The sequence below is a fragment of the Epargyreus clarus genome, unplaced genomic scaffold (genome assembly GCF_041222505.1).
Source record: "Epargyreus clarus isolate Ecla_fem2 unplaced genomic scaffold, WU_Ecla_fem_2.2 ptg000036l, whole genome shotgun sequence".
Classification (NCBI taxonomy): domain Eukaryota; kingdom Metazoa; phylum Arthropoda; class Insecta; order Lepidoptera; family Hesperiidae; genus Epargyreus; species Epargyreus clarus.
Window position 1 is genome coordinate 5,576,053 of NW_027332241.1, and position 25,904 is coordinate 5,601,956.

General features: G+C 37.1%; 1 protein-coding gene across 2 annotated transcripts in view; it reads left to right on the top strand.

The window, feature by feature from the left end:
• Positions 1-14,010: 14,010 nt before the first annotated feature.
• The window catches only part of LOC140756885 (organic cation transporter protein), a 55,986-nt gene continuing 44,092 nt past the window's right edge, over positions 14,011-25,904 (top strand). The window contains exon 1 of one of the 2 annotated variants that reach the window (XM_073092418.1): positions 14,011-14,211. The gene's annotated coding sequence lies outside the window, so the exon portion shown is untranslated. The remainder of the gene's footprint in view (positions 14,212-25,904) is intronic. The other variant, XM_073092419.1, reaches the window with a different exon arrangement.

Consider the following 25,904-nt stretch of genomic DNA (forward strand, 5'->3'; position numbering starts at 1 on the left):
CTTAGCGCGTTGCCCCGTCTGGCTCCGCCCAGGTGAGCTTGAAACTCACCACACCATCTGGTGTTCACGACGGTGTGCGACCACAAATACCGCCATATATCCTGAGGTTGCTGGCTGGGCGGTTCGAGCTCCCACTCTTGCTGTCCGCAACCCCGGAGGCCCCCTTTTAGTCGCCTCTTACGGCAGGCAGGGGATACCGTAGCCATATTATGGTCCCGGAACTACAGGGACAATGACAATTGTTGTCTAGAAAATTCTTAAGTTTGGATAACCATTATTAGGCATAAGTAAGTAGTAAGTCGTAAGTAATTAGAAATTAATTATCACATGCTTTAACGGCGAAGGAAAATATCGTGAGGAGACCTGCATACTAAGAGATCTTAAAAAATCTCAAAGGTATGTGAAGTCTACCAATCCGCACTTGGCCAGCGCGGTGGACTATGGCCTAATCCTTCTCATTATGAGAGGAGACCCGTGCCCAGCAGTGGGACAATAATGAGTCGATGATGACAAAGTAACTAGTTATAGTCCGCGTAAAGCTACAATTCCGCTCTGAATATAGAAATGAATCGCGTCGCCATAGCAAATTGTATGACTACACCTGCTCGCAACAACTTCAGAGCGGACTAGCAGTTTGGCGTGGTCTATAACTAGGTAGAATACAGATGATATAGCAGCAAAGACTAGTCAATAAAATACTTATAAAGGACAATAATACAATTAAATTCAATAAAAGTATTTATTATCATTCAATACATTAAATTGACGGCCATTTTGTAATTGTAATTCTTATTTTTCGATTTATTAGGTCAGATACAGGGTGTATTTTTGTGCACATAATTAATAAAGAGGATGCGGTAAAAAGATTTTTAAATAAAATATAGTAGTAGCAGACGAGCATGCAGTCCACCTGATAGGAAGTGGCTACTGCCGCTCATGGACATCTGTAATTGTTTACAGATGTCCATGGGCGGCAGTAGCCTGGGGGTCTGGGGTTGTCCCCAGATGACATTATATTCCTACTTGAGGTCTGCCAAAGATGCGTTGGTATTCCTGAGGGAAGTTAAAAAGTCTGGGAAAAGTATGTCTCCCTTAGGACACCCTTCAAACCAGAACACAGCAGCGCTTGACACTGCTGTTGTTAAGCAGTAGCAGGCGTGGCGGTGGTGCCGCCGGAGTCGACCCACTAAGGGCTCTACCACTATTAAATTCTTATATTCATATTTAAAGGCGGTAGAAACAGTAGAATTCGATCTGGGAGGTACCACCGTCACACCTATATCTAGCGTGAAGAATTTTTTTATTTTATTTTATTTTTTATTATATAGGAATAGCAGACTAGCATGCAGTCCACCTGATGGTAACTCCATACGGACGTGTGTAATCAATCCCAGATAGAAATAAAACCCTTCCTGACTTCCGCAACAAATATGCTGCCATCTAGTTTCTGAGGACTAAATTGGAATGTCTCATATCACCTCAACACGATCTCACTATTATAAATAAGATACAGGGCTGATAAATAGTTCTAAAACTAAATAACATTTAATAATTTACAAAATATTTTGCTAGGAAAAAATAATAAATTTATTTTTCATTGAAAAAATCATGCTGTACACACCACATACGCATTTTCAAAAATTATGCAATGTAGGTAATTAAAATTATTTATGTGAGAAACACATTTAAGTGTCTTACCAATTACCTACTTAAGTTCAATATGGCAATATTTTTAAATTTTCAAAATATTTTTGGATTTACTGGTTTTGGAATGACATAATAATGTATACAGTATGTAATCATTGCATTTTTGGTTTCCTTATATGGCACCAGTAAGTAAATAAAGCAATATGTTGTAAAATTATGAGCAAAAAATAAAAATCTGGGGTATTTGACCACCCAAGAACTTGCCTGGGCCAATGTATCTTTGAGGCTCTAAAATGCCTATCCACTGCCTTTATTTATTGCCCTTGAAGGTTGTTTAAAGGTAGTAGAACCCTCTGTGGTTCAACTCTGCACCACTGCACTATTTCTGCCTAATAACAGCAGTGTTAAGCGCTGCTGTGTTCCGGTTTGAAGGGTGTGGTAAGGGAGACAGACTTTTCCGAGGCGTTCCAGCTTAGTCCTCAGGGATAGCGGCGCTGTGGCCGACTTCAGGTAGGAATATCTAATCCTATCTGGGGTTGATTACAGATGTCCATGGGCGGCAGTAGCCACTTACCATCAGGTGGACTGGATACTCGTCTGCTACTCCTATATTATAAACTAGCTGACCCGGCAAACTTTGTACCGCCTCAAAATCTATTTATCAAATATATTTCATATAAAATATAGCCTATGTTACTCGTGGATAATGTAGCTTTCGAATGGTGAAAGAATTTTTAAAATCAGTCCAGTAGTTTTTGAGCCTATTCATTACATTCAAACAAACAAAGTTTTCATCTTTATAATATTAGTATAGATAAAAAAAGCTTTCTTCACTCACAGCACCACACTAGGATTCCTGTGGGTGCTGGACACACACACACACACAAACACCCAGAACCAGACCAAATTCAGATGTCTGGCCGAGGATCGAACGCGGGTCAACTCACTGGTTCTATTAATAAACTTTTTATGCTCATAACATTGATTTATCTGTATTATTCTGCGTTACAAATTTGACAATACTTTACAGCCTTGCTCCACTTATTTCGTCGTCCGTTATATAATAAATGATTTAACTTATTGTATAACACCGTACGTGCCTGTCTGGTTCAGGGTTCCGCAGCCAATTGTTAAAAACCCTAAACTAAGTTCAGTCTGTCCATCTGTAACACGGCTCAATCCCTTGAAGCGTAATAGATTGACCCTTGATTTTTACAGAGATGTATAACGGTGGCCGCTATAGCAGTAAATACATAAAATAAAAAAGTAAAGAAGAAATGGGGTAGCCAATAAAAATAATTTAAAAATATATGTAACCCCATTTTCTACACGTTCTTACACGAAAACGCTAATCATCAACTTTTTGTTAGGGTTCCGTACGCAAAGGGTAAAAACGGAACCCTATTACTAAGACTTCGTTGTCTGTCCGTCTGTCACAGGGCTGTATCTCAACTGTTTCTTTCAGAATCGTAACAGACAGACACGTGAAATTTATAATAGACAGGAAGCATAACGGTGGCCGCTATTACAACAAATACTAAAAATAAAATAAAATAAAATAAAGTTGAATATTAAAGGGGGTCTCCATACAACAAACCGGTATTTTTCGGCATTATTCAATCTAACTGTTAAACCGTACTAGGAAGTCGGTTGCATTTTTTACAGTCCGTTTATTACTATAACAGGTATTATAATAAATACAAATAATAACCATAAAACATATTTTACTATAGTTATTTTAATTTTATTATACGTTGTTTACGTATTATTCATCATCACCCCAACGCCATCTATTTTTGTGTCATATAACTAAGTATTGTTGAAAATAATAAAATGAATATAAATAATGAACATTTGGTGGTACGGAAGCCTCCATGTGCGAGTTCGACTCGCACTTGGCCAATTAGACGACATTAGAACTAGAGAATTGTTTTAAATACAAAAAATCCGACTACTTAAAAATATAGTCAGTGTCACTAGTTTGAAGGTGGTAAAACCCTTTGTGGTTCGACTCCGGCGGCACCACCGCCACACCTATTTCTGCCTAATAACAGCAGTGTTAGGCGCTGCTGTGTTCCGGTTTGAAGGGTGTGGTAAGGGAGACAGACTTTTCCGAGGCGTTCCAGCTTAGTCCTCAGGGGTAGCTGCGCATCTGTGGCCGACCTCAGGGATGAATATCTAATCCTATCTGGGGTTGATTACAGATGTCCATGGGCAGTAGCCACTTACCATCAGGTGGACTGCGTGCTCGTCTGCTACTCCTATATTATAAAAATAACTTCTGTTGCAGTAATATGTGTGGCGGTGGTGCTTCCGGGGTCAAATTACGAAAGGTTTTGTTTACGAAACACGAATTCTCGTATTCGAAAAACAAGATTGAAACGTGGGAATTCGTAATATTTTCAGAATAGCACTGGTTTTGACTTAAGTAAGAGGTTGACCTGTTTGTCTTACGCATTTAACTGGTAAAATACTATCACTTTTAGCGCATACAAATGTTAGGGATGGCGATCTGATATCGATTAATCTAAGAATCGATTTTTAAACAAAAAAATCAATTATGTTAATCGATCTTTAGTATTGGATCGATTCAGTGAATTGATATTTTATTATAGAAAATCGAAATTGCCGGTTTGACGCGCCGAGGGTCCCGGGTTTGATCTCCGGCCAGACAGATTTCTAAATGATCAATTTAGGATTCTGGGTCTGGGTGTTTGTATATTTGTCTCTGTGTGTGTACATGTCATCCACGATACAGGGACTCCTAGTGCTGCGCTGTGAGTGTAGAAATTCGATTTTTTCGAACTTGATTGAGTATTAACATAATGTTGTAGACATTTTTTGCTGTCAGATACGTATCTCAGCGGTCGTTTTTTTTCGCTTGCTACGCTCCTGAAAAGATTGAAAATCGATTTTTAGAAAATAAATTCTTTAAGCCTCGATTTCTTTAATCGATTATCACACTTCGAAATCGATTCAAGAATCGATCTTTTTCGGAAATGGACATCCCTAGTGTATATTGCAATCAGCTTAATTTGTTAATCAATTTGTTGTTCAAATTGTTTGTAGGTTAGTACCAGTTACCGAAATACCTCGATTAATAATTACCTACTAGTTACTATGAAGAATGAAATAAAATAAAGTGAAATAGCATATCGATACCTTAATTCGCAAATCAGCCAACTCCAGTTTTTGTCAAAATATTTTTTTAATTTATTTTGATTTCGTTCAACGCCATTTACTATCAAAATAAATAAAAAAAACATTTTGACTAAAAGTGGAGTCGGCTGATTTGCGAATTAGGGTATCGATATTTATTCTGCATAAGCCTACAGAGTCACTTACAAATTGTCAGTTAAAATATTTTTTCTTAAACTACTGCCGGATCGGAACGCAACCTCAACTCATCAACTGATAAGAATGGCAAATATAAAAATAGCTGACGAGCATGCAGTCCACCTGATGATAAACTACCGCCGCTGTGGACATTTATAATCAACCCCAAATAAGATTAGATTCCTAACAGAAGTTGACCACAGATGCGCCGCTACCCCTGAGGATTAAACTGGAACGCTTCGGCAAAGTATGTCTTCCTTACCACACCTTTCAAAACGGAACACAGCAGCGCTTAACACTGCAGTTATTAGGTAGAAATAGGTGTGGCAGCGGTGCCGCCGGAGTCGAACCACAATGGGTTCCACATGGGTTCTACCACCTTCTACAGAATTTATTTATAAAGAAGATAAAGTTTGGAATTTAAGGCTTTCGAACGTAGTCTTCTGTCAATACCGGTCTGACGCGCAGAGGTTACCGGGTTCGATTCCCGGCCAGACAGATCTAAATAATTTATTTATTTATCATTGGGTTACACCAACAAAGTGAACACTTATACATTGTCTAGACATATCACATTGAACTTAAATCTAAGTTTCACCTCAATTACAGGTATAAACTAACTAATAATGAATTTAGATGTCTGTTTCTGGGTCTGGGTGTTTGAAAATTTGTCTATGTGTGTGTCTATGGCACCCACGATGACATGACACAGGAAATCCTAGTGTGGAGCTTCTAGTGTGAAAACTTCTTTAGCGGTATTGTGCGCTTTTGTGATGGGTAAAAAATGTTAAACTCGCGTCAGGATCACGTGTTCTGATCGAAAATTCGTAAGACGGCAAAGCAAACTGCGAAAGTCAAGATATCATCCGGTATCAGTATAGAAAACATAATATGTCAATGGGCGTTAGTTTCATTATTTATTTATTATATTTTATTATTCAGGTTAGGTTTCGAAAGTTTTCACTTCTGCCGGCGCTTTTGGAGTGCAACATGTTGATTTTTTTAATTTGTCGCTAACCCAAGGCCAATTATTAGGCAAATGTCCATAACTTATCTTTAGGTGGAATGAACTTCCTCCTGAAGTATTCCCTGAGCGCTATAACATGGGGCTCTTCAAGAGGGGTGCAAAAAGAGTTCTCCTCCGAAACCGGCGATGCATTGGCGACTCCTCTGGTGTTGCAAATGTCCATAGGCGACGGTGATTGTGACGGTAACTTTCCACCTGGTAGCCCGTCGGCCTTATCATTAGGTATAAATATAAAATAAAAAAGTGGACTGCATGCTCATTTGTTATTACATAAAAAGTTTTGTCAGCCCTATAAGTCACGTATATAGGGCAGATTTTATCTCAAAGGGCACGTCCAACTAATTTAATCATTTTGGATCCAGTGGAGCATAATAAACAAAGGTTCAATGACTTCATTTTATTTATTTGAAGGTTGTAGAGTCCTCTGTGGTCCGGTGGTCCATCGCCACACCTATTTCTGTTATAACAGCAGTGTTAAGCGCTGCTGTGTTCTGGTTTGAAGGGTATAAGAGAGACTTTTCCGAGGCGTTCCAGCTTAGTCCTCAGAGTAGCGACGCTTCGGCCGACCTCTGGTAGGAATATCTAATCCTATCTGGGGTTTATTACAGATGTCCATGGGCAGTAGCTTAGCATCAGGTGAACTGCATGTAACTACAAACTAAGTCCTTCGCTGTAGTTCAATCTGATTCTCGTGGGAACTTCGAGATAAAAATAATATAAAAACATTCTTATATAGAAATGCAAGGTTGTAGTAAAAAAACAAGTAGATTAAATAACTACTTTTTGAGTTTTACGGGCACAAACATAAGGAAGCTGATTTTTTATGAATAAACATTATGTTGTTTTTTTTTATACAAAAATGTGAATTTCATTGATAAACTTATTCAAAATTCATGATTTTATTTTAAGGCCGAGGTTTTTAAAACTATATAATTATTTCGATGTAAATTTGTGTAATGTTTACTTTTTAAAAGATGCAAATTTGAAGGTAGACTTTGTAGTTCGACTCCGGCGGCACCACCGCCACACCCATTTCTGATATAACAGCAGTGTAGCGCTGCTGTTGTCTGGTTTGAAGTGTGGTAAGGGAGACATACTTTTCCGAGGCATTCCAGCTTAGTCCTCAGGGGTAGCGGTGATGGTTGACCTCAGATAGGAACCTAATCTTATCTGGGGTTGACAGATTTCCATGGGCGGCAGTAGCCACTTACCGTCAGGTGGACTACATGCTCGGCTGCTAATCGGATATTATGAAGAATTAAAATATGCACATGTATGGAGTTTCTTTCGCCGCTTCTTCTCCATAAAGAAAGATCTTCCGAAGCAGGGGTAGTTTGGGGCCCCGAGGTAGCGGGGCGGAGTGGTCACCATACCGGTCTGACGCGCAGAGGGTCCCGGGTTCGGGTCCCGGCCAGACAGATAGCTGAATGATTTCTGGGTCTAGGTGTTTGCGTATTTGTCTATGTGTGTGTCCATGGCACACACGACACAGCGAATCCTAGTGTGGGGCTGTGAGTGTAGAAAGCGTAATTTCATAAACACTACTTATTTATTTATTTTTATAATTATTTAAAAAAATGACCTTTTCGACGAAGGTTCGATTAATTAGGACCTGTTTAGTCATTAGTAGTATTGTTAATTGCAGCAAAAACCAGGCTAAAATAGGACGCGTCACAAAAACTGTTACGGGCTGCGAGCGACGAGGTCGCTGTCGTCGTAGTAACGATACTAGAGATTGGCATTTAATTTAAAGACCAATATGATGTAAAATAGGTGACTAATATAGTGGATAACGTGGCCAATTTCCACACACCCTACTAAACAGTGAGTTTTTAGCGTTCCGTACGCAAAGGGTAAAAACGGAACCCCATTACTAAGCATGCGTTGTCTATCTGTCACAGGGCTCTATCTCAGGCCGAGAACGCACTGCGATTTAACGCAATCTGAATCAAAATAGCTGAGAACGCCAAAACGCATACGAACACGCACTGCGGTTTTCTTATGACTTAATTTTATTTCAGTCTCATCATGGATTTCAGGCGAACAGCACGTGTTGTGGGTTAGTTTCATCGCTCGCACATCGAGACTGAATAAAAAAACAATGATATTTTAAACTATAGATATGTTACCTGCCCACTAACAACACAAATAAGTGAGCGAACCGCGAGCTCATTAATACATAAATGCACATTTTTTATTTTGCTTATTTGATATTTTGAGTGACAGAGCTATTGGAACAATGTGATAAAAAAAGACAACTAGTGTTTGCTATTGCGTTTTAAGATTCATTCATGCGTTTGCTTCTCTATCACTAGTTGTGGAAGGAATAGGTACGTTATATCTTTTTTGCCAGTAACATATATTTACTTTATATCAATGCGCCACCATGCGTTCATTTGAAGGTGGTAGAACCCTTTGTGGTTCGACTCCGGCGGCACCACCGCCACACCTATTTCTACCTAATAACTGCAGTGTTAGGCGCTGCTGTGTTCCGGTTTGAAGGGTGTGGTAAGGGAGACAGACTTTTCCGAGGCGTTCCAGCTTAGTCCTCAGGGGTAGCGGCGCATCTGTGGCCGACCTCAGGTACGAATATCTAATCCTATCTGAGGTTGATTACAGATGTCCATGGGCGGCAGTAGCCACTTACCATCAGGTGGACTGCATGCTCGTCTTCTACTCCTATATTATAAAAAAAAAATACAATTCCATGGGAGACAAAAAACCGCGCTTTAAACAAGCCGCGGACAAAATGTAACAATAAATCAGTCGCCTGTAAAAGTCACGACTGTCACGTCAAGACTGTCGCCGACTATCGTTACCGAGGACTGTTGAGACTGTCGCCTGTCATTAACAGCAGAGATCGTTACCGACCGTTGTCATCTAATGATAGCAATTGCCAGGGCTGCTATTGCTAAAAATTAAAGTTTTCAAAGGTATGTGAAGTCTACCAATACGCACTTGGCCACCGCGGTGGACTATGGCCTAATCCTTCTTATTTGAAGAGGAGACCCGTTCCCAGCAGTGGGACATTAATTGGTTGATGATGATAATGAATTTCCAGTGAAAATCTTCATATGAACTCGCGCATGTCTTATTTCATTGTCGTACATGTGTTATAAACCTATTGTCGCCCGTGTGTTCCTACCCTAAGTTATCAAGACGCCAATGCACATCAGCAGTGCTATATGTCTTTAGTTTCGAACCGATTAATGAGACAGGGTGAACTCGCTCTTCAATTATTTCATTGTTCATGTGTTATGAGCTTAATGTCGTTCATGTGTAACGACCCTAAGGTATCATGATACCAATGCATAACGTCAGCGCTACATGACTTCAGTTCGATCCGTTTAATGAGATAGGAAGTGAAGACTCACGACAAAAACTTATCTATTTTAACAATCAAAACTTTATATACACCTTGTTTTACATTTCAAGAACTTTAAATATTTCCGGCATATAAATATTATAATTTGAGTTCAAAAATTGCTATTTTTTTTTAGTTTCATTGGGTTTTTTTTTGTAAAAATGTTTTTTTTTTTTTATATAATATAGAAGGAGCAGACGAGCATGCAGTCCACCTGATGGTAAGTGGCTATTGCCGCACATCGACATCCGCAATCAACCCCAGATAGGATTAGATATTACATGAGTTCGGTCACAGATGCGCCGCTACACCTGAGGACTAAATATGTCTCCCTTACCACACTTGAAATCAGAATACGGAAACGCTACACTGCTGTTATAAGGCAGAAATAAGTGGCGATGGACCCTATTCTATTATCCTATTCTTAACGGTAGTAGCTAGTCAACCAATCCGCACTTGGCCAGCGCGGTGGACTGTTGCCTAAACACCCTTCACTCTGAGAGGAGACCCGTGCCCAGCAGTGGGACAGTAAATCTAAATATATATAACTCAAAGGTGACTGACTGACATAGTGATCTATCAACGCACAGCCCAAACCACTGGACGGATCGGGCTGAAATTTGGCATGCAGGTAGATGTTATGACGTAGGCATCCGCTAAGAAAGGATTTTGATCAATTCTACCCCCAAGGGGATAAAATAGGGGATGAAAATATTACTTCGTAACGCGAGCGAAGCCGCGGGCAAAAGCTCGTGAATAATAATGCTGTCATCCCTACATAAAATGTTTTTTTTTTTAAACAAATTGTGTCTTCTTCAATGACGGTGCACACCGGTAAATGCCTTCTCCGCTCCGCATACACGACATGCAATAGAAAAAATACTTCTGACTGTAAATTGCAATAACTTTTGATAGAGTTGATCGATTTGAATGAAATAAAGACTAAATGTTAAGTCAAGATATGAACTATATAATACTATATATTCATCAATATTCATTGAATTCAATTCAGTAGTTTTGTTTTGATGCGTCTTCAAACATAGACAAATAGATAAAATTTGAAAAATGATAGAAATTGTTATTATTTCGACCTATGTATAATATCATAAGCCACAAAAATACCTTCGTTTTTATTGCATAAATTGCCTTATTTTAATGTGTTTTATCGACACAAGTAACGTTATAAAGCGTATAAAATAAAATATGTATACCGAATTTCATAGAGATACCTGCAGAAATGCAGATTTTATTCGCATTTTAGGATATTCGAAACTTTGAAACACTCTCCTGTAAAGTTGTATTTTTGCAGTTACGATATTATATGTAGGAGGCAGGGCTGGATTTAAGGGAGGGCAACCGGGGCGGCAGCCCCGAGGCCTCCACAAATGAGGGGCTCCCACGATAGAGACGTCGGATTTTTTTAAATTCCGACTAGTAAACCCAAGTAAAAAAAATATCTTTTCCTTTGATATTTTTTTTCGCTATTTTACCTTTATCTACAGTACTTTGTACAAACATGAATACTAGAAGAATCTACCTGCGTTTCACAATAAAATATTTATTGAAAAACTCAACTGCAAAAACTTGGGGCCAGGGGGCCTCCACTCCTTTGTTGCCCCAAGGCCTCTAGACCTTTAAATCCGGCCCTGGTAGGAGGGGTCGATTTATTCTCAGTTCTCCTATTTTTTTGCAAATATATTCGATGTACAGACCAGGGTTGTTGCTGATGCAGGTTTTTACTAGATCAGCGGATGCTGATGCTGATGCTGATTTTTTCAGATTAATATCAGCTGATGCTGATGCTGATATTTAAAAATACTAAATATAAATATATTTTATACTCAGGTATTTGTACGTCCCTTACGAGAAGTCTTTTTTAACCGACTTCACAAAATAAGGCGGTTTCTCAATTCGACCGTTATGTCTATGTATATGTTTTTTTTATGTTTGTTCGCGGATAACTTCTTCGTTTATGAACCGAACTGGATGATTTTTGTTTTGATGGAAAAAAAGATATTTCCAAAGTGGTTCCATTATAAGAAAATCAGGGTCTGATGATGGTAGACCAGAGAAATCGAGGGGAACTTTCAAATCATAAGGGCGACTAGTGTGTTTGTAAGATTTTTAGTATGTCATTACTAAAAAAGGTGAAAAAAAAATTTTAAAATACAATCGACTTCAATGTCACTACAAAGCAAAAATCAACTGAAACAAATTTTGGCTCGGCGCATGTCTCCGAAGCCGGCGCTCATATTGAACACGCTGTTTACGCCGTTATCCAACGAAATATATTTAGCGCCGACTTCGGAATCATGTGCCGGGCCAACATCCACTTCAGCTACCCTCCACTGTGCAGTGACACAAAAGTCGGCATTTTTTGTTATTTTTTTTAACGAATACTACACTGTGCCGTATCTTTATTCAATAACGAAATATTTGGTCATATTGCACTTTTCACTGGATGTGGCATTATGAATTGAATACATAATTCTGTTATTGATTGATTGATTGAACTATGATCGAAAGTCATTGATGTCTGACCAAATTACGTTGTCAATACAATCGAATTGTTTGATGAGGGAACAAGTGACAACTTGTGTTTATAAACCGTCTGTGATTGGCTAAAACTCCACGTGATTTAAGCTCGGTCCCGCCTTCAACGAACACGTTACAACTTCAATATCAGCATTAAAAATCAGCATCTTTTGTTGCGGATGCGGATGCTGATGCTGATATTTAAAATGAAGCTGATAATCAGCGGATGCTGATGCTGATATTCGCAACAACCCTAGTACAGACACACGAAACTCACATTCTTCTTATATGTAGAGATGAAGATATCATATTCATCAAAAGACGCGAACATTGTAAATTAAATAATATTTAATTTAAGCTACCTACTTCATGTAACATTTGGTGTAACTTTTTGTTCTTATTTTTTATAATCTTTTATCACGTACTTGGCAAGTAATCTTCGAATTTTATTATGTTACTGCTAAATATCATAGTTTTTGTTAATTGTTATTTTTTGTTTAAAATTATATTTTTCGTGTCATATTTCAGTAAATGGAGTGTTTTCATAAAATGTAGTGAATTATGTGTAGTCTACCTGATGATAAAATCATCTTATGGACATCTGTAATTAACCTAATTTTGATGGTAGAACCCGGTGTAGTTCGACTTCGGCGGCACCACCGCCACACCTATTTCTGTTATAACAGCAGTGTTAAGCGCTGCTGTGTTCTGGTTTGAAGGGTGTGGTAAGGGAGACATACTTTTCCGAGGCGTTCCAGCTTAGTCCTCAGGAGTAGCGGCGCATCTGTAGCCGACCTCAGGTAGGAATCTAATCTTATCTGGAGTTGATTATAGATGTCCATGGGCAGCAGTCGCTTACCGAAGGCTAGCTTTAACCTATATATAGTTAAAAATTAATTAAAATTAAGCATAATTACTACCTAGTTTTTTTTGACAAATGTTTCCTTGACAATAGACAAATGTTCAAAATCTTGTCACCGGAAGTAGGAAAGAGTAGAACCGCCAAAAACAAATCTAAAATGGCGGCCAGCGAAATTTGGCGCCAAAACAGTACCGTCACGTACGGTAATTGTATGGAGGTCAAGATAGAATGGTAAATCCATTTTATATATAGAAATTGGAATGTTTGTTTGTTCTTCCAAATTTTGGAATAATAATATGAAAATTGTGAACATTGTACGGATTTTTTAAAGTACGTAACATCTTAACTTATAAATAAAAGAAAATAATCTTGTCTTTTTTGATTTTCAAAACTTGTAAAATTTCAACTTCATGGCATAGATTAGTAAAGATACTTCGCCGCCTTGAAATTGAATGATGCCACAAATGGCTTATTTTAGTAAGTTCTTTTTTTGAATCCTTGACAAATAAAATCATTTTTAGCGAACATTTACGAATAAATAACTAATTTACGTAATAAATAAATAATTATTTCAAATGTTTTAGGGTCATTTTAGCGCGGAGACGTGCCAAAACTTTTTGACGCAACTATTTCAATTCTTAAAACTGGGTACATTTTCTTGTTAGGAGTGAGTAATCGTTACTAATCTATGCTTATAAATAAAAAAAAATAATCTTGTCTTTTTTGATTTTCAAAACTTGTAAAATTTCAACTTCATGGTGTTGATTTATTATCTAGCGGTATTGTAAAAAGTCACTCTTATTATTTTTTTAAAACACTCCAAAATAATTTTAATTTTAAAAAGGAACATTGAATTTTAATTTATATACTTACCTAATAGGAATGGTCATTTTATTTTGACAGTTTCAATACCCAAAGAGATAAAAAATAGGATCAAAAAAATAATATTTTAAGATTTTTTCAAAAAATTTGCTTAACTTTTTATCCGGCTGCCAAGGAAGGGTTATGTTTTTCGCGCGTATCTTGTATGTTTGTCTATCTTTATTAATTCAAGGAAACGTTGACCTGTGCTCTTAGAAATAAGATATTACAGGCTATCCTGTTGAACCTAACGCCCTGATTTAAAAATAAACGAACAAAGCCGAACCCAAAGCTAGTAAATCACCCGGTTATGTATAGTTACGTTCAATGATATAACTTTATGCAGTTTAAAAAGCAAGGTTAGAACAACGCTGGCTCAGTCGATGTAGGCGCAGCGATCGCTGCGTTTGCCTGTTACATTAAAAAAAAACAAGTAAATTTACGCGCCAAACCGTATAGTACTTGTGTTATCTGTGTTATTTAGATCGGACAATTGACAACCCTTGAAATAACACGAAGTGTTGTGCTATTTTTTATCTGTGTGACGTTCCGGTTTTCAGTTTGAAAAAGGAATGGTAGGTATGTTCATGATTGTTTTTTTTTTTCAGAATTATGTTTATGATCTATGATTATTCTTTTTTTTTAAATATAGCGAACCTTCATATTACGCGCGATAAATATAAAATGTTTATAAATATGCATAAAACTTTTTCCGTATTCTTTTAATTGAATACATTATAAAAATATGGGCATTTCAATTACTTAGATAGAAGACAGTATAGATCAAGATTCCTTAGCCTTTTTGTGTGATGTAAAACATAAACTTGAGACAAAGGACTATAAATCACAGATTATGTATGAAAACAAAAGTATATGTTACAAACAGCCATTTATACCGTTTTTATTGACTATAAATAAATTTAATCATTATTTATTACAGTTATGTAATGAGAATAACGTATTAGAAGCCGAAAAGCTTTATTTCGTATGTTATTAAGTGTTTTAACTGTTTTGTCACATGATCATCTTAAAATAGTAAACTATAAACAAGTAAAAATTTCGCGCCTTTGTTTTTTTGTTTTACTTTTCTATCTCTGTAATGCGGAGAAAGTTTGAATATGTACAGATTATAAAAAAAACATGACAAAAATCTATATATACGAGTATAAAAAACAAATTAGTAAAAAAACTTTATAAAATAAATTTAACGAATGAGAGTCCTACAAGAAGTTAAACCAAGAATTTGTCGGTCTTAAAAAATAACCTAGGATCATAGATTAGTAAAGATTACTCACTCCTAACAAGAAAATGTACCCAGTTTTGGGAATTGAAATAGTTGCGTAAAAAAGTTTTGCCACGTCTCCGTGCTAAAATGTCCCTAAAATATTTGAAATAATTAATTATTTATTACGTAAATTACGCAGTATTAGTTATTTATTCGTAAATGTTCTCTAAAAATGTTTTTATTTGTCAAGAATTCAAAAAAAGAAATTACTAATAAGCTGTTTGTGGCTTCATTCAATTTCAAGGCGCGAAGTATCTTTACTAATCTATGCCTAGGATAAAAACTTACTCTTGAAAATATTTTGAGTCCAAACAGACTTTTAACTAGCATCATGATGAATGTAGATATCCTGGGTCTGGGTGTTAAATGCTTGTCTATGTGTGTTTCTATGTATTTACGAAACAGGCGATATAAAAGTCACGTATGCATAGAGTTACAAAATGTACAATAAAAATAATAAAAAATGCCCGCTAAATCACTATCATCATCAACCCAGTGTCCCACTGCTGGGTACGGGTCTCCTCTCAGTATAAGAATGATTAGGCCATAGTCCACCGCGCTGGCCAAGTGCGTATTGGTAGACTTCACATACCTTTGAAAAGTTTTTTTTTAAGATTTCTCAAGTATGTAGGTTTCCTCACGATGTTTTCCTTTAACGTTGAAGCAAGTAATAATTATTTTTTAATATTCCCATAACTTCGAAAAATAAGTATGTGCCTGGGATTTGAACCTCGGACTCCTCCATTAGCGTTTTAACCACTGTTTACTTCTTTTTAATAATGTTTCGTAAGTTACTAAAATTAATGAACTGGTAATTAAAATGGTACATTAAAGAATTAATTAAATAATGTAATAATTTTATATGACTGTAAACATATTTTGTAGTATTGAGTCATATTTGAATGTCTTGTATCGAAATTATAAACATTGTTTATAAGAATGTTTCGAAAATAATTTAATAATTTTTCGTTTATTTAAAAAGTAGAACTATGTGGTTCGACTCCGGCGGCAGCACCGCCACACCTACTTCTGTTATAACACCAGTGTTAAGTCCTGCTGTGTTCTGGTTAGAAGTGTGGTAAGGGAGACATACTTATTTAGCATTCCAGCTTAGTCTTCAGGGGTAGAGCATCTGTAGCTGACCTTAGGTAGGAATTTCTAATCCTATTATGGGTTGATTACAGATGCCCGCGGGCGGCAGTAGCAGAACACTATTATAAAGTCATAAGTTGTATAGTTGTTAGCCTTATGGATAATTGATAAAATATTTGACATGGTTCGGGCACTAACCCGTGCCTCTTTTTAACACGCCTTTACTAGCTTGGGTTGTATCTATCTATGTATGTATGTAACGGAATCTTTGAACTCGATTTGTACCCACTTTGAACAGTCCGATTAATTTAAAATTTTGAACAATCAAAAACCGATGACAATACGCGATTTTAATAATTTTATCCCATTCTCCTCATCAGGATCGTCAGAAATCATTATAACCGATTTTCCTTATGCGATTTTAGTGGGGTTTTTAGTTTTTGAATACAATTGTTTTAAACACGAAGTGGATCATACCTAGAAATAAGAGTTATAATAGTTGGAGATACAAAATCCATAACGTTTCGAAAATTTCCCCAGTTCCCGGGAATTCCCGGGAAATTGTGGCTGAAATTCCCGAGTAGATAAAATGCCGGGAGATCAGAAACCCTTGTAACAACCTATCATTAGTATGACACACTAGTAGAAATATATTTCGAATGTGAGAGACCTTCAATAATTCCTGGTTGTTTAAACGTCGATAAATAATTGGTTTCTACTCGTATGACCTCACGGCGTAGTAGCTGGTAGATGGATCCGGGTTCAATTCTCGGTGAGATAGACAAGTTGATCCATGCCATATTATAAATGTGAAAGTTATTTTGTTATGTTTAAAGCATAGATAAGTATAGATATCTCACCGCCTTGTAATTGAAGGAAGCCGTTAAATGACTTAAACAACTGACAATTCTCTCAGCCGTTTAATGGCTGTCATGGTGTAACGAAGAATATTGCCGACATGCCCAGTTGAGACACGAGATCGAAGAAAAAGTGCGAAGAAATATAATTTCATTCGTAGACGATCTAAAAACTAATTGATGTGAAACATCTATAGCCGCACGTAAAACCGATTTCTGGCGTGGCGACGCATGCTGTGGCGTCACGCGTCGCCACGCTATACGATGGTATATATATACAGTCTATATGCAGTAGTGTGTACGGTGTGGCGACGCGTCGCCATGCGCAATCGAATTCAATAAATAGCCATCGTTATCTGGAAAATTATATATGGTAAGGAGGTAATTAAATTCTCTTCTATAAAAAAATCGTAAATTTTTATTTGATCATTATGACATATTTAGTTCCTATCACAATATGTTCTTTTCTGCATATTACTTTTACAAAATAATGTCGATGTTTCACATCTGCCAGGCGTCCCGTGACGGCTCACATTTTTTTTTTAATATTTTTCAAACACGAAAGTAATTGACAGTAACAATTGTCAAAAGGTTACGTTTTCTTGTTAGAAGTGAGTAATCTTTACTAATCTATGGTTTACTCGTGGATAATGTAGCTTTCGTGTAGCTAATCGTGAAAGAATTTTTAAAATCGGTCCAGTAGTTTTTGAGCCTATTCATTACAACCAAACAATCAAACAAAGTTTTCCTCTTAGTTATATTAGTGTAGATATACAGACAGATATTTAAATTTTATGTATTTGTGTTACATAGTGAACCAGCTTTTACCCACAGCGTTTTTATCCTTTTTTGGCGCCTTTTTTCATAACAATCAGCTATGTAGTTAAGGCGTGAAAATGTAGCAAACAAACCAACTCACATTGGCATTTATAATCATCATCATCATCATCATCATCATCATCATCACAACCCATTACTGTCCCACTGCTGGGCACGGGTCTCCTCTCATAATGAGAAGGATTAGGCCATAGTCCACCGCGCTGGCCAAGTATTGGTAGACTTCACATACTTTTGAGTTTCTTTTTCTTTTTTTATAAATCTCTCAGGTATGTAGGTTTCTTCACGATGTTTTCCTTCACCGTGTAAGCAAGTCATTAATATCTAATACGCACATAACTTTGAAAAATCAGAGGTGCGTGCCTGGGATTTGAACCTCGGACCCCTCGATCGAGAGGCCGAGTTTCTTAACCACTAGGCTATCACTGCTGTATTTATAATATTAATTAGGATTAATAGTTTATTGACATTTTTCCATTTTCATGTCTTCCTGATTGTCTAAGATTAGTTACATGGATAACTATTAATTAATCAAATACTTATGTTAATTAAATACAAAGTTAACCTTTACTCGATTGTGTATAAAATAAGAATCGGCCAAGTGCGATTCGGATTTGCAAAAGGGTTCCTTAGTACCTTAAAAAAATATATGCAATGTTTTTGACATCACCAACTCATGTGGGAATTCCCTTTATTTCTTATCTTTCTTATTTTGTTTTTAAATACCAACCACAAATGTCAAACAAATTACGCGTAAAAGCTATACGCACTATTTTTTTGGTCTAAGACAGAGGTTCTCAAAGTTATATAATAATTTAGTACCCCTTTAAGAGTTCAAATGGATATTTTATTTAAGACAAATATATATATAGAAATAATAAATTATATGAATTGTTATTATAAATTATAGTCGTCACAATTTAATAGGCCCACTTTGACACATGCCATCCCAATGTCATTAATGTCTTAAACTAACTTTTTAGTAGGCAGATTACGACCACGTGACGGTTAGAGCTTGCGGCTTCAAAGCATTCGGAAGAAACCATAATCGATTTACTTTCAAATAATCGAAACTTAGAATTATCAATAACGAATTATTTATCCCTTTTTCATTATAACAACAATAAAATAATCAAAACTTTGTTTCTTAGTGAATGATAAACCAAAAAAAAAAACAGTTTACGACCGATGCTTTATCTAATCTTCTAAAAATGATTAAATTTTTAAATTACACTTTTATCTTTTCTCCTTTTTATTGATTTTTTAGATAATTTAGAAAAATATAGAAAAATATTCTGTTTAAAAAATATTACGTAAATTATACAATACGGTGTATGCTTGTAATCGATTTGTCGTAAAAATCGGTTTTTTTGGTTATCGATTTGTATATCACATGCTTAGAGCCTAGCGATGGCGTGTGTCAAAATGGACCTATTAAATTGTGATGACTATAATGTGTGTTTTTGTTGATAACTTTGCGAATACGTAATAAAGTTATTTCTATCTTTCAGTACTAAGATAAATTATTTAATTGGATGAACTAAGTAGCCGTCATTACGAAAATTATGTCGCGTATCCCTCATAATAAGATGGTGAAATCCTTTGTAGGTCCTTTTCTGCCTAATAACAGCAGTATTAAGCGTTGCTGTGTTCCGCTTTGAAGGGTGTGATAAAGGAGACACATATATCTGAGGCGTTTCAATTTAATCCTCAGGGGTAGCAACGCATCTGTTGCTAACCTTAAGTAGAATTCTAATCTTATCTGAGATTCCTTTCAGATGTCTAGAGACAGAAGCCACTTACAATCAGGTGGACTGCAAGCTACTTTGATATAATAAACACAACCTAAGTGTCCCCCTAAGGGGTACAAACTTTGAGAAACTCTGATCTAAGAAATGTTGTTAAAATATGTGGTTTTGGTGATCATGTGTGGGTGCGCTGCCCTTGTGTGTACACGGAAATAAAGTTGTTTGCGTTATCCTTATTGAGACTATGTACTTGTTTAGTTCATTAAACAGAACAGTTCCGCGTTCGATTCCCGGATATGCAACGATCTAAATTACGAATTTATGAATATTATTAAGTAAACGAGCATGCAATGTCATAGGTCAGAAGTAAATAAAACATTAAGTTTTTATAATATAGGAGTAGCAGACGAGCATGCAGTCCACTTGATGGTAAGTGGTTACCGTCGCCCATGGACATCTGTAGTCAACCCCAGATAGGATTAGATATTCCTACCTGAGGTCGGCCACAGATGCGCCGCTATCCCCGAGGACTAAACTGGGACGCCTTGGAAAAATATGTCTCCCTTACTACAACCTTCAAACCAGAACACAGCAGCGCTTATTATTGTTGTTATGAGGTAGAAATAGGTGTGACAGTGATGCCGCCGGAGTTGAACCATAGAGGATTCTACCACCTTCGAATATGTGTGCACCAAAAAACATAAATCAAATCATTTTTTTTTATTCAAAATAGGTTCTTTACAGAGCACTTTTTGAATGTCAATACAACTACCACCACTTCACAAGGTGTTTCAATATGGAGAAGAAGCGGCGAAAGAAACTCCATAACACACATCTTTTAAAAAATTATTTTTTACAATGTTAAACTTAACCTAATGGTACATGTAGAGCTGGAACTACTTCCGACCACACCGTTTTGTCAGTCAAATAATCACTTAGTATAACGCGTTCCAACTAAGTTACTAGAGCTCACGCCTGTATGATCGACCTCGATTTCTCATATTTATACAATATCTGTGATGTTACCGAGGCGTTCTAATTTAGTCTTCAGAGATAGCAATCCTATGATTCATTGCAAAAAATCAGGTACAAATAAACCACCTCTGTACCCTTACCATGAGTTTTCAAAACATCCCACAATTTTACGTTACGTTTACTGAATCCAATATTCTGTTCCGTTTGCTTCATTAGACTGAGTAAACGTAACAATAAGTAAGTGCTCAAGTCTTTCTGTCTACATCACATGTTCGCAAAAAAGAGAGACAAAACATAAAGCGCCATTTTGTCAATTTAGACATTTAATGTTACGTTACTGACACTATAGTTCTGATACAATCCGCTAGGGGCGCTGATTGGGTATTGTATAGGCAAATACGTAAACAAATACCAAAACAGTCATATTTGTCAAAACGTAAAAACTCATGGTAAGGGTACTGGCTCCTTAGGCATTCCAAATTAGTTTTTCAAAAAAAATCTTATGCTTTGTTTAGAGAAGAAGGAATCTTAGTTAAAATAATTACTAAATATGCCTTATTTTTAACTGCAAATTACATAAAGAATTGCATTTTCAACCCTATATTTAAAGCAAAAAGGTTCATTTATGCTCATCTTATATATCAATTGACAATTTTATATACGTACTTAGTTAAGGGATAATAGACCTTATGTCCCTAGTAATAAGACTCTATAAAGTGTAATACTTGGTTAAATCACAAAATTGCATTTTCTGTTTTGCTATTCAAAAATAGGTCTTGTGTGTTGGTAATAAGGTTGTTGGTCCCGATGGTCAAATAGCTGACATTGACCCCAATGGGTAGATATCGTGACTTCCCACGAATAACAAGATGTATGAAGAATGGAGACGATGTCTGTACAAACGATCGAATTTGTTAAAATAGTCGCGTATTAGAAATTAATTATCACTTGCTAAACGGTGAAGGAAAACATCGTGAGGAAACCTGCATACCTGAGATAAAAAAAATCTCAAAGGTATGTGGAGTCTACCAATACGCACTTGGCCAGCGCGGTGGACTATGGCCTAATTCTCATTCTGAGAGGAGACCCGTGTCCAGCAGTGGGACAGTAATGGGTTGATGAATGGTGGTCGTCGTGGTTTGATGACTCCCGTGGCGGAGCGGTCACCATACCGGTCTGTCGCAGGGGGTCGCAGGGTCCGTTTTATAAATGATAAATTTAGGTTTTTGTTTCTGGGTCTCGGTGTTTGTATTTGTCTGTGTGTGTCCATTGCACCCACGATACAGGGAATCCTAGTGTAGGGCTGTGAGCGTTAAAAAAAGAAAGGAAAAAAGAATAGTAGAACCCTCTGTGGTTCGACTCCTATTTCAGTGTTAAGCGCTGCTGTGTCCGATTTGAAAGGTAAGGGAGATGAGGGATATTTCCATAAGGTAGCACGTCTGCTTTATCGTTAGACTCAAATATACAGAGTGAATTTTTCAAATAGGCTTTCAGGGCGAAATCCGAAGCTATAAGTATTAGTCAAATGCTGAAAGTTACGAGACCGATTTTGATATAAATAATAACTGCGTCATTGGTTTTTTGAAATATCTTTTTCCCTATCCGTGAATCGAACGAGTTCATTTTGAAAAAAACACATCCTGTATTACATCATTGGATAGTGTCGCTTATAAGGAACAAATTCTGGGAAGCAAAGTTATATAACAAACTAAAGGAAAAGGCATATTTTGATATAACTATATGACCATTACTTACGGCTTAGTATGAGATAGTAATAGGATGGTAACTAAGTTTCCGCTATTTTTAAGATTTATTTTCAATAAAAATAGATAACTGATTACTTTAAAGTATTATTTTGTTGTTTACAACTTCTTTCCAACGTTAAATATGATTTAGTATAATTAGTTAGTAATCACCATAGATATATTTCTACGCCAGTAGGATAATATATCTATGGTAATCACTCAGTTTTGACGTAAAAGTCAGTCACGCAAATTGTCATTTTACCTCTGTATTAAACGATCTGCGCATAGCACGTTGACAATTTATTATAATGATGTGAAAAATAATCTTAATTAACTTGCACATAAACATATGAATTACTGGAGAACAAAACGTCCGCTTTCATATGATGTCAAACATTAGGCCATACAAAGCCAACTCGTTCGATTCTCAGCTAGGGAAAAAAGATATTAAACAAACTAATGACGCCGTTCTAGTTTTTATAAAGATCGATCTCGTAACTGCTATCAGCCTTATTCGCTAATCTTTATAGATTCGGATTTGGCCCTGAAGGCCCATTTGAAAAATTCACCCTGTATATATACTCGTATATAAAAAAATACTTACCGCCTGAGGACTAGTCAGGAGTAGCGGCGTATCTGTGGCCGAACTTAGGTAGGAATTTAATCTTATCTGGGGTTGTTTACGGATGTCCATGGGTGGCAGTAGCCACTTACCATCTACTCCTACTCTATAAAAATTGCCATCCATGCCCATGCTTATCTGTAATCAACCCTAGATTAGATTCCCAACTGCAGAGGTCGGCCACAGATACCTTGCTACGCCTGAGGACTAAGTTGAAACGCCTCGGCAAAGTATGTCTCCCTTACCACACTTCAAACCAGAACACAGCAGCGCAACACTGCTGTTATAACAGACATAGATGTGGCGGTGTTACCGGAGTCGCACCACAAAGGGTCCTTATTCCTTAACCTTAATATATAAGAACAAAGTGTACATAGCATATCCAGATAATTTAAATCCATGTTAGTAATTATATTGACGCGTGAGAATCATAAAACAAGAAGTATATTATGATTATGTTATTTTAATATAGAACCTTACTGTTGCCCATTTATCGTGCCCACTGTTGGGCTAGAAGAGCCCTTTACTCGACTGCGGAGGGTAATGTTATATGAGAGTATGTACGTGTTTTTATAATATAGGACTAGCAGACGAGCATGCACTCCACCTGATGGTAAGTGGCTACTGCCGCCCATGGACATCTGTGATTAACCCCAGATAGGATTAGACATTCCTACCTGAGGTCGGCTACGGATGCGCCGCTACCCCTGAGGACTAAGCTAGAATGTCTCGGAAAAGTATGTCTCCCCTACCACACTTTAAACCAGAACACAGCAGAGCTTAACACTGCTGTTATGAGGTAGAAATAACTACAGATGGTAATGTTTTTCGAGCGTATCTATGTTTGTCTCATTCTTTCTCACGCGCTGCAGCACAAACGGCTTGACGGATTAACATATGAGGTGTCGTTGGATTCGTCTAAATTGTGGGAGTGACATAGGCTATAGTTTTGGATTTTTGTTTTTATAATATTTTGTTTATTTTAACAGTCAGTATCAGAATTTTAACAAACAATGCTCTCACGCAATACCGTGGTTTTCAATGAAGTAATTAGGAATACTTTATCAATTTTGATTTATTCATTTATCCATAATTATTTTAGTCACGGTAGTAAGAATTGGTATTTTTTGGATTCTAAGAATTGGATAGCAAATGGCTGACGTTACGACAAAACGCAATAGCAAGGTACCTACTAGAGATAGATGCAGTGATAGCCTAGTGGTTAAGAAACTCGGCCTTTCGATCGAAGGGTCCGAGGTTCAAATCCCAGGCACGCACTTCTGATTTTTTCAAAGTTATGTACGTAATAGAAATTAATTATCACTTGTTTAAACGATGAGGAAAAACATCGTGAGGTAACCTGCATACCTGAGAAATCTTTAAAAATGTCAAGTTTTCGAAGGTATGTGAAGTCTACCAATACGCACTTGGCCAGCGCGGTGGACTATGGCCTAATCCTGAATAATAATCAGAATGAGTCTGAGAGGAGACCCGTGCCCAGCAGTGGGACAATAATGGGTTGATGATGATGACTAGAACTGTAAGTTTTAATAGAAAACTATCATTTAATTGTTCTAATTAGAAATGTAAATAACTGCCCCTAACCATGAAAGGCATTACATAACTTGATAAATATGCACTATTGCGACATGACGACACGATGTCGTATCGTGAAGTACGATGTCGTGTCGTCAGTTCTAACGTAGTTTGAAATGACGTTGTCTGTGATGATGGTTGCCAACGGTAGATTTTTGAAGCGAAAACTTCTTTAGCGGCTTTGTTCACTTTTGTGATGGATAAAAAATGTTAAACTCGCCTTTGTTTCCACGTGTTGTGACTTTGTAGTTCCGTGACTAGAATAGGGCTACGGTATCCCCTGCCTGTCGTAAGAGGCGACTAAAAGGGGCTTTCGGGGTTGCAGGCGGCAAGAGGGGGAGCTCGAACCGCCCGGCTAGCGACCCCGGGGAGGACAACGGTACGTGTGGTTGCATTCCGTTGTATACACCAGACGGTGTGGTGATACAAACTCATCTGGGCGGAGCCCGACGGGGCAGTGCGCTGTGAGGACTCCGGTCGCGTTCCTTTGGAGATCCCGGAGTCCTCTACGCAGCGTCGAGAACGGCCACCGGGGGGTTTTAGTGCGGTAAAAGTCCCACATAACCCCGTGTCGCTCCCACGGCACCGGGTACCTTTTGAAGGTTTCCCCCTCGAAAAACCTCAAAAACTACACGTGACCTCATCGAAAATTCGGAAGACTATCATGTTTGTGTACGATAGCGTAATAAATGAATATTGTATTTTACCACAACAATTATAGCACTTTTATAATGAAAATTAAAGCAATTCGTGCAAAATTATTCCCTGACCATTCCAAAATATCAAAAATGCACAACGTTTATATTCAAGTTTCACTTCTGCCGGCACTCCCGACAACCCAATGATTTTTTTACATAAGCAGATAAAATCTCGTATTTTGCCTATTAAAGCTTTTCACTCCTGGTAGGATGAGGCAGTGATAGCCTAGTGGTTAAGAAACTCGGCCTCTCGATCGAGGGGTACGAGCTTCAAACCCCAGGCACGCACCTCTGATTTTTCAGTTATGTGCGTATTAGAGATTAATTATCACTTGCTAAACCGTGAACGAAAACATCGTGAGGAAACCTGCATACCTGAGAGATTTATATAAAAAATAATCTCAAATATATGTGAAGTCTTGGTAGACTTATTTGGTAGACATTTAAGATTCTTTTTTATTGGTATGCACACTTGCCAGCTTGGACTATGGCCTATTCCTTCTCATTCTGAGAGGAAACCCGTGCCCAGCAGTGGGACAGTAATGGGTTGTTGGACTGGATACTCCAGGAAGGATGGTATATAGGTGAAAACATCTGAAATGTGTTTTTATCAGCTAAAAAATAGGTCATTAGGATCAAAAAGTCTGTGAAATGTATATGAAATAATGAGACATACATATACGCTCGAAATAAATATTAGCCTTCGCAGTCGGGTAAAAAAAAAACAAAGACAATATAATTTTTATAGACAAGGATAATAATTATATCATCTGTAATTATTCTTGGCGCGAAGCGTTTTGTTACAATTTTCAAAACG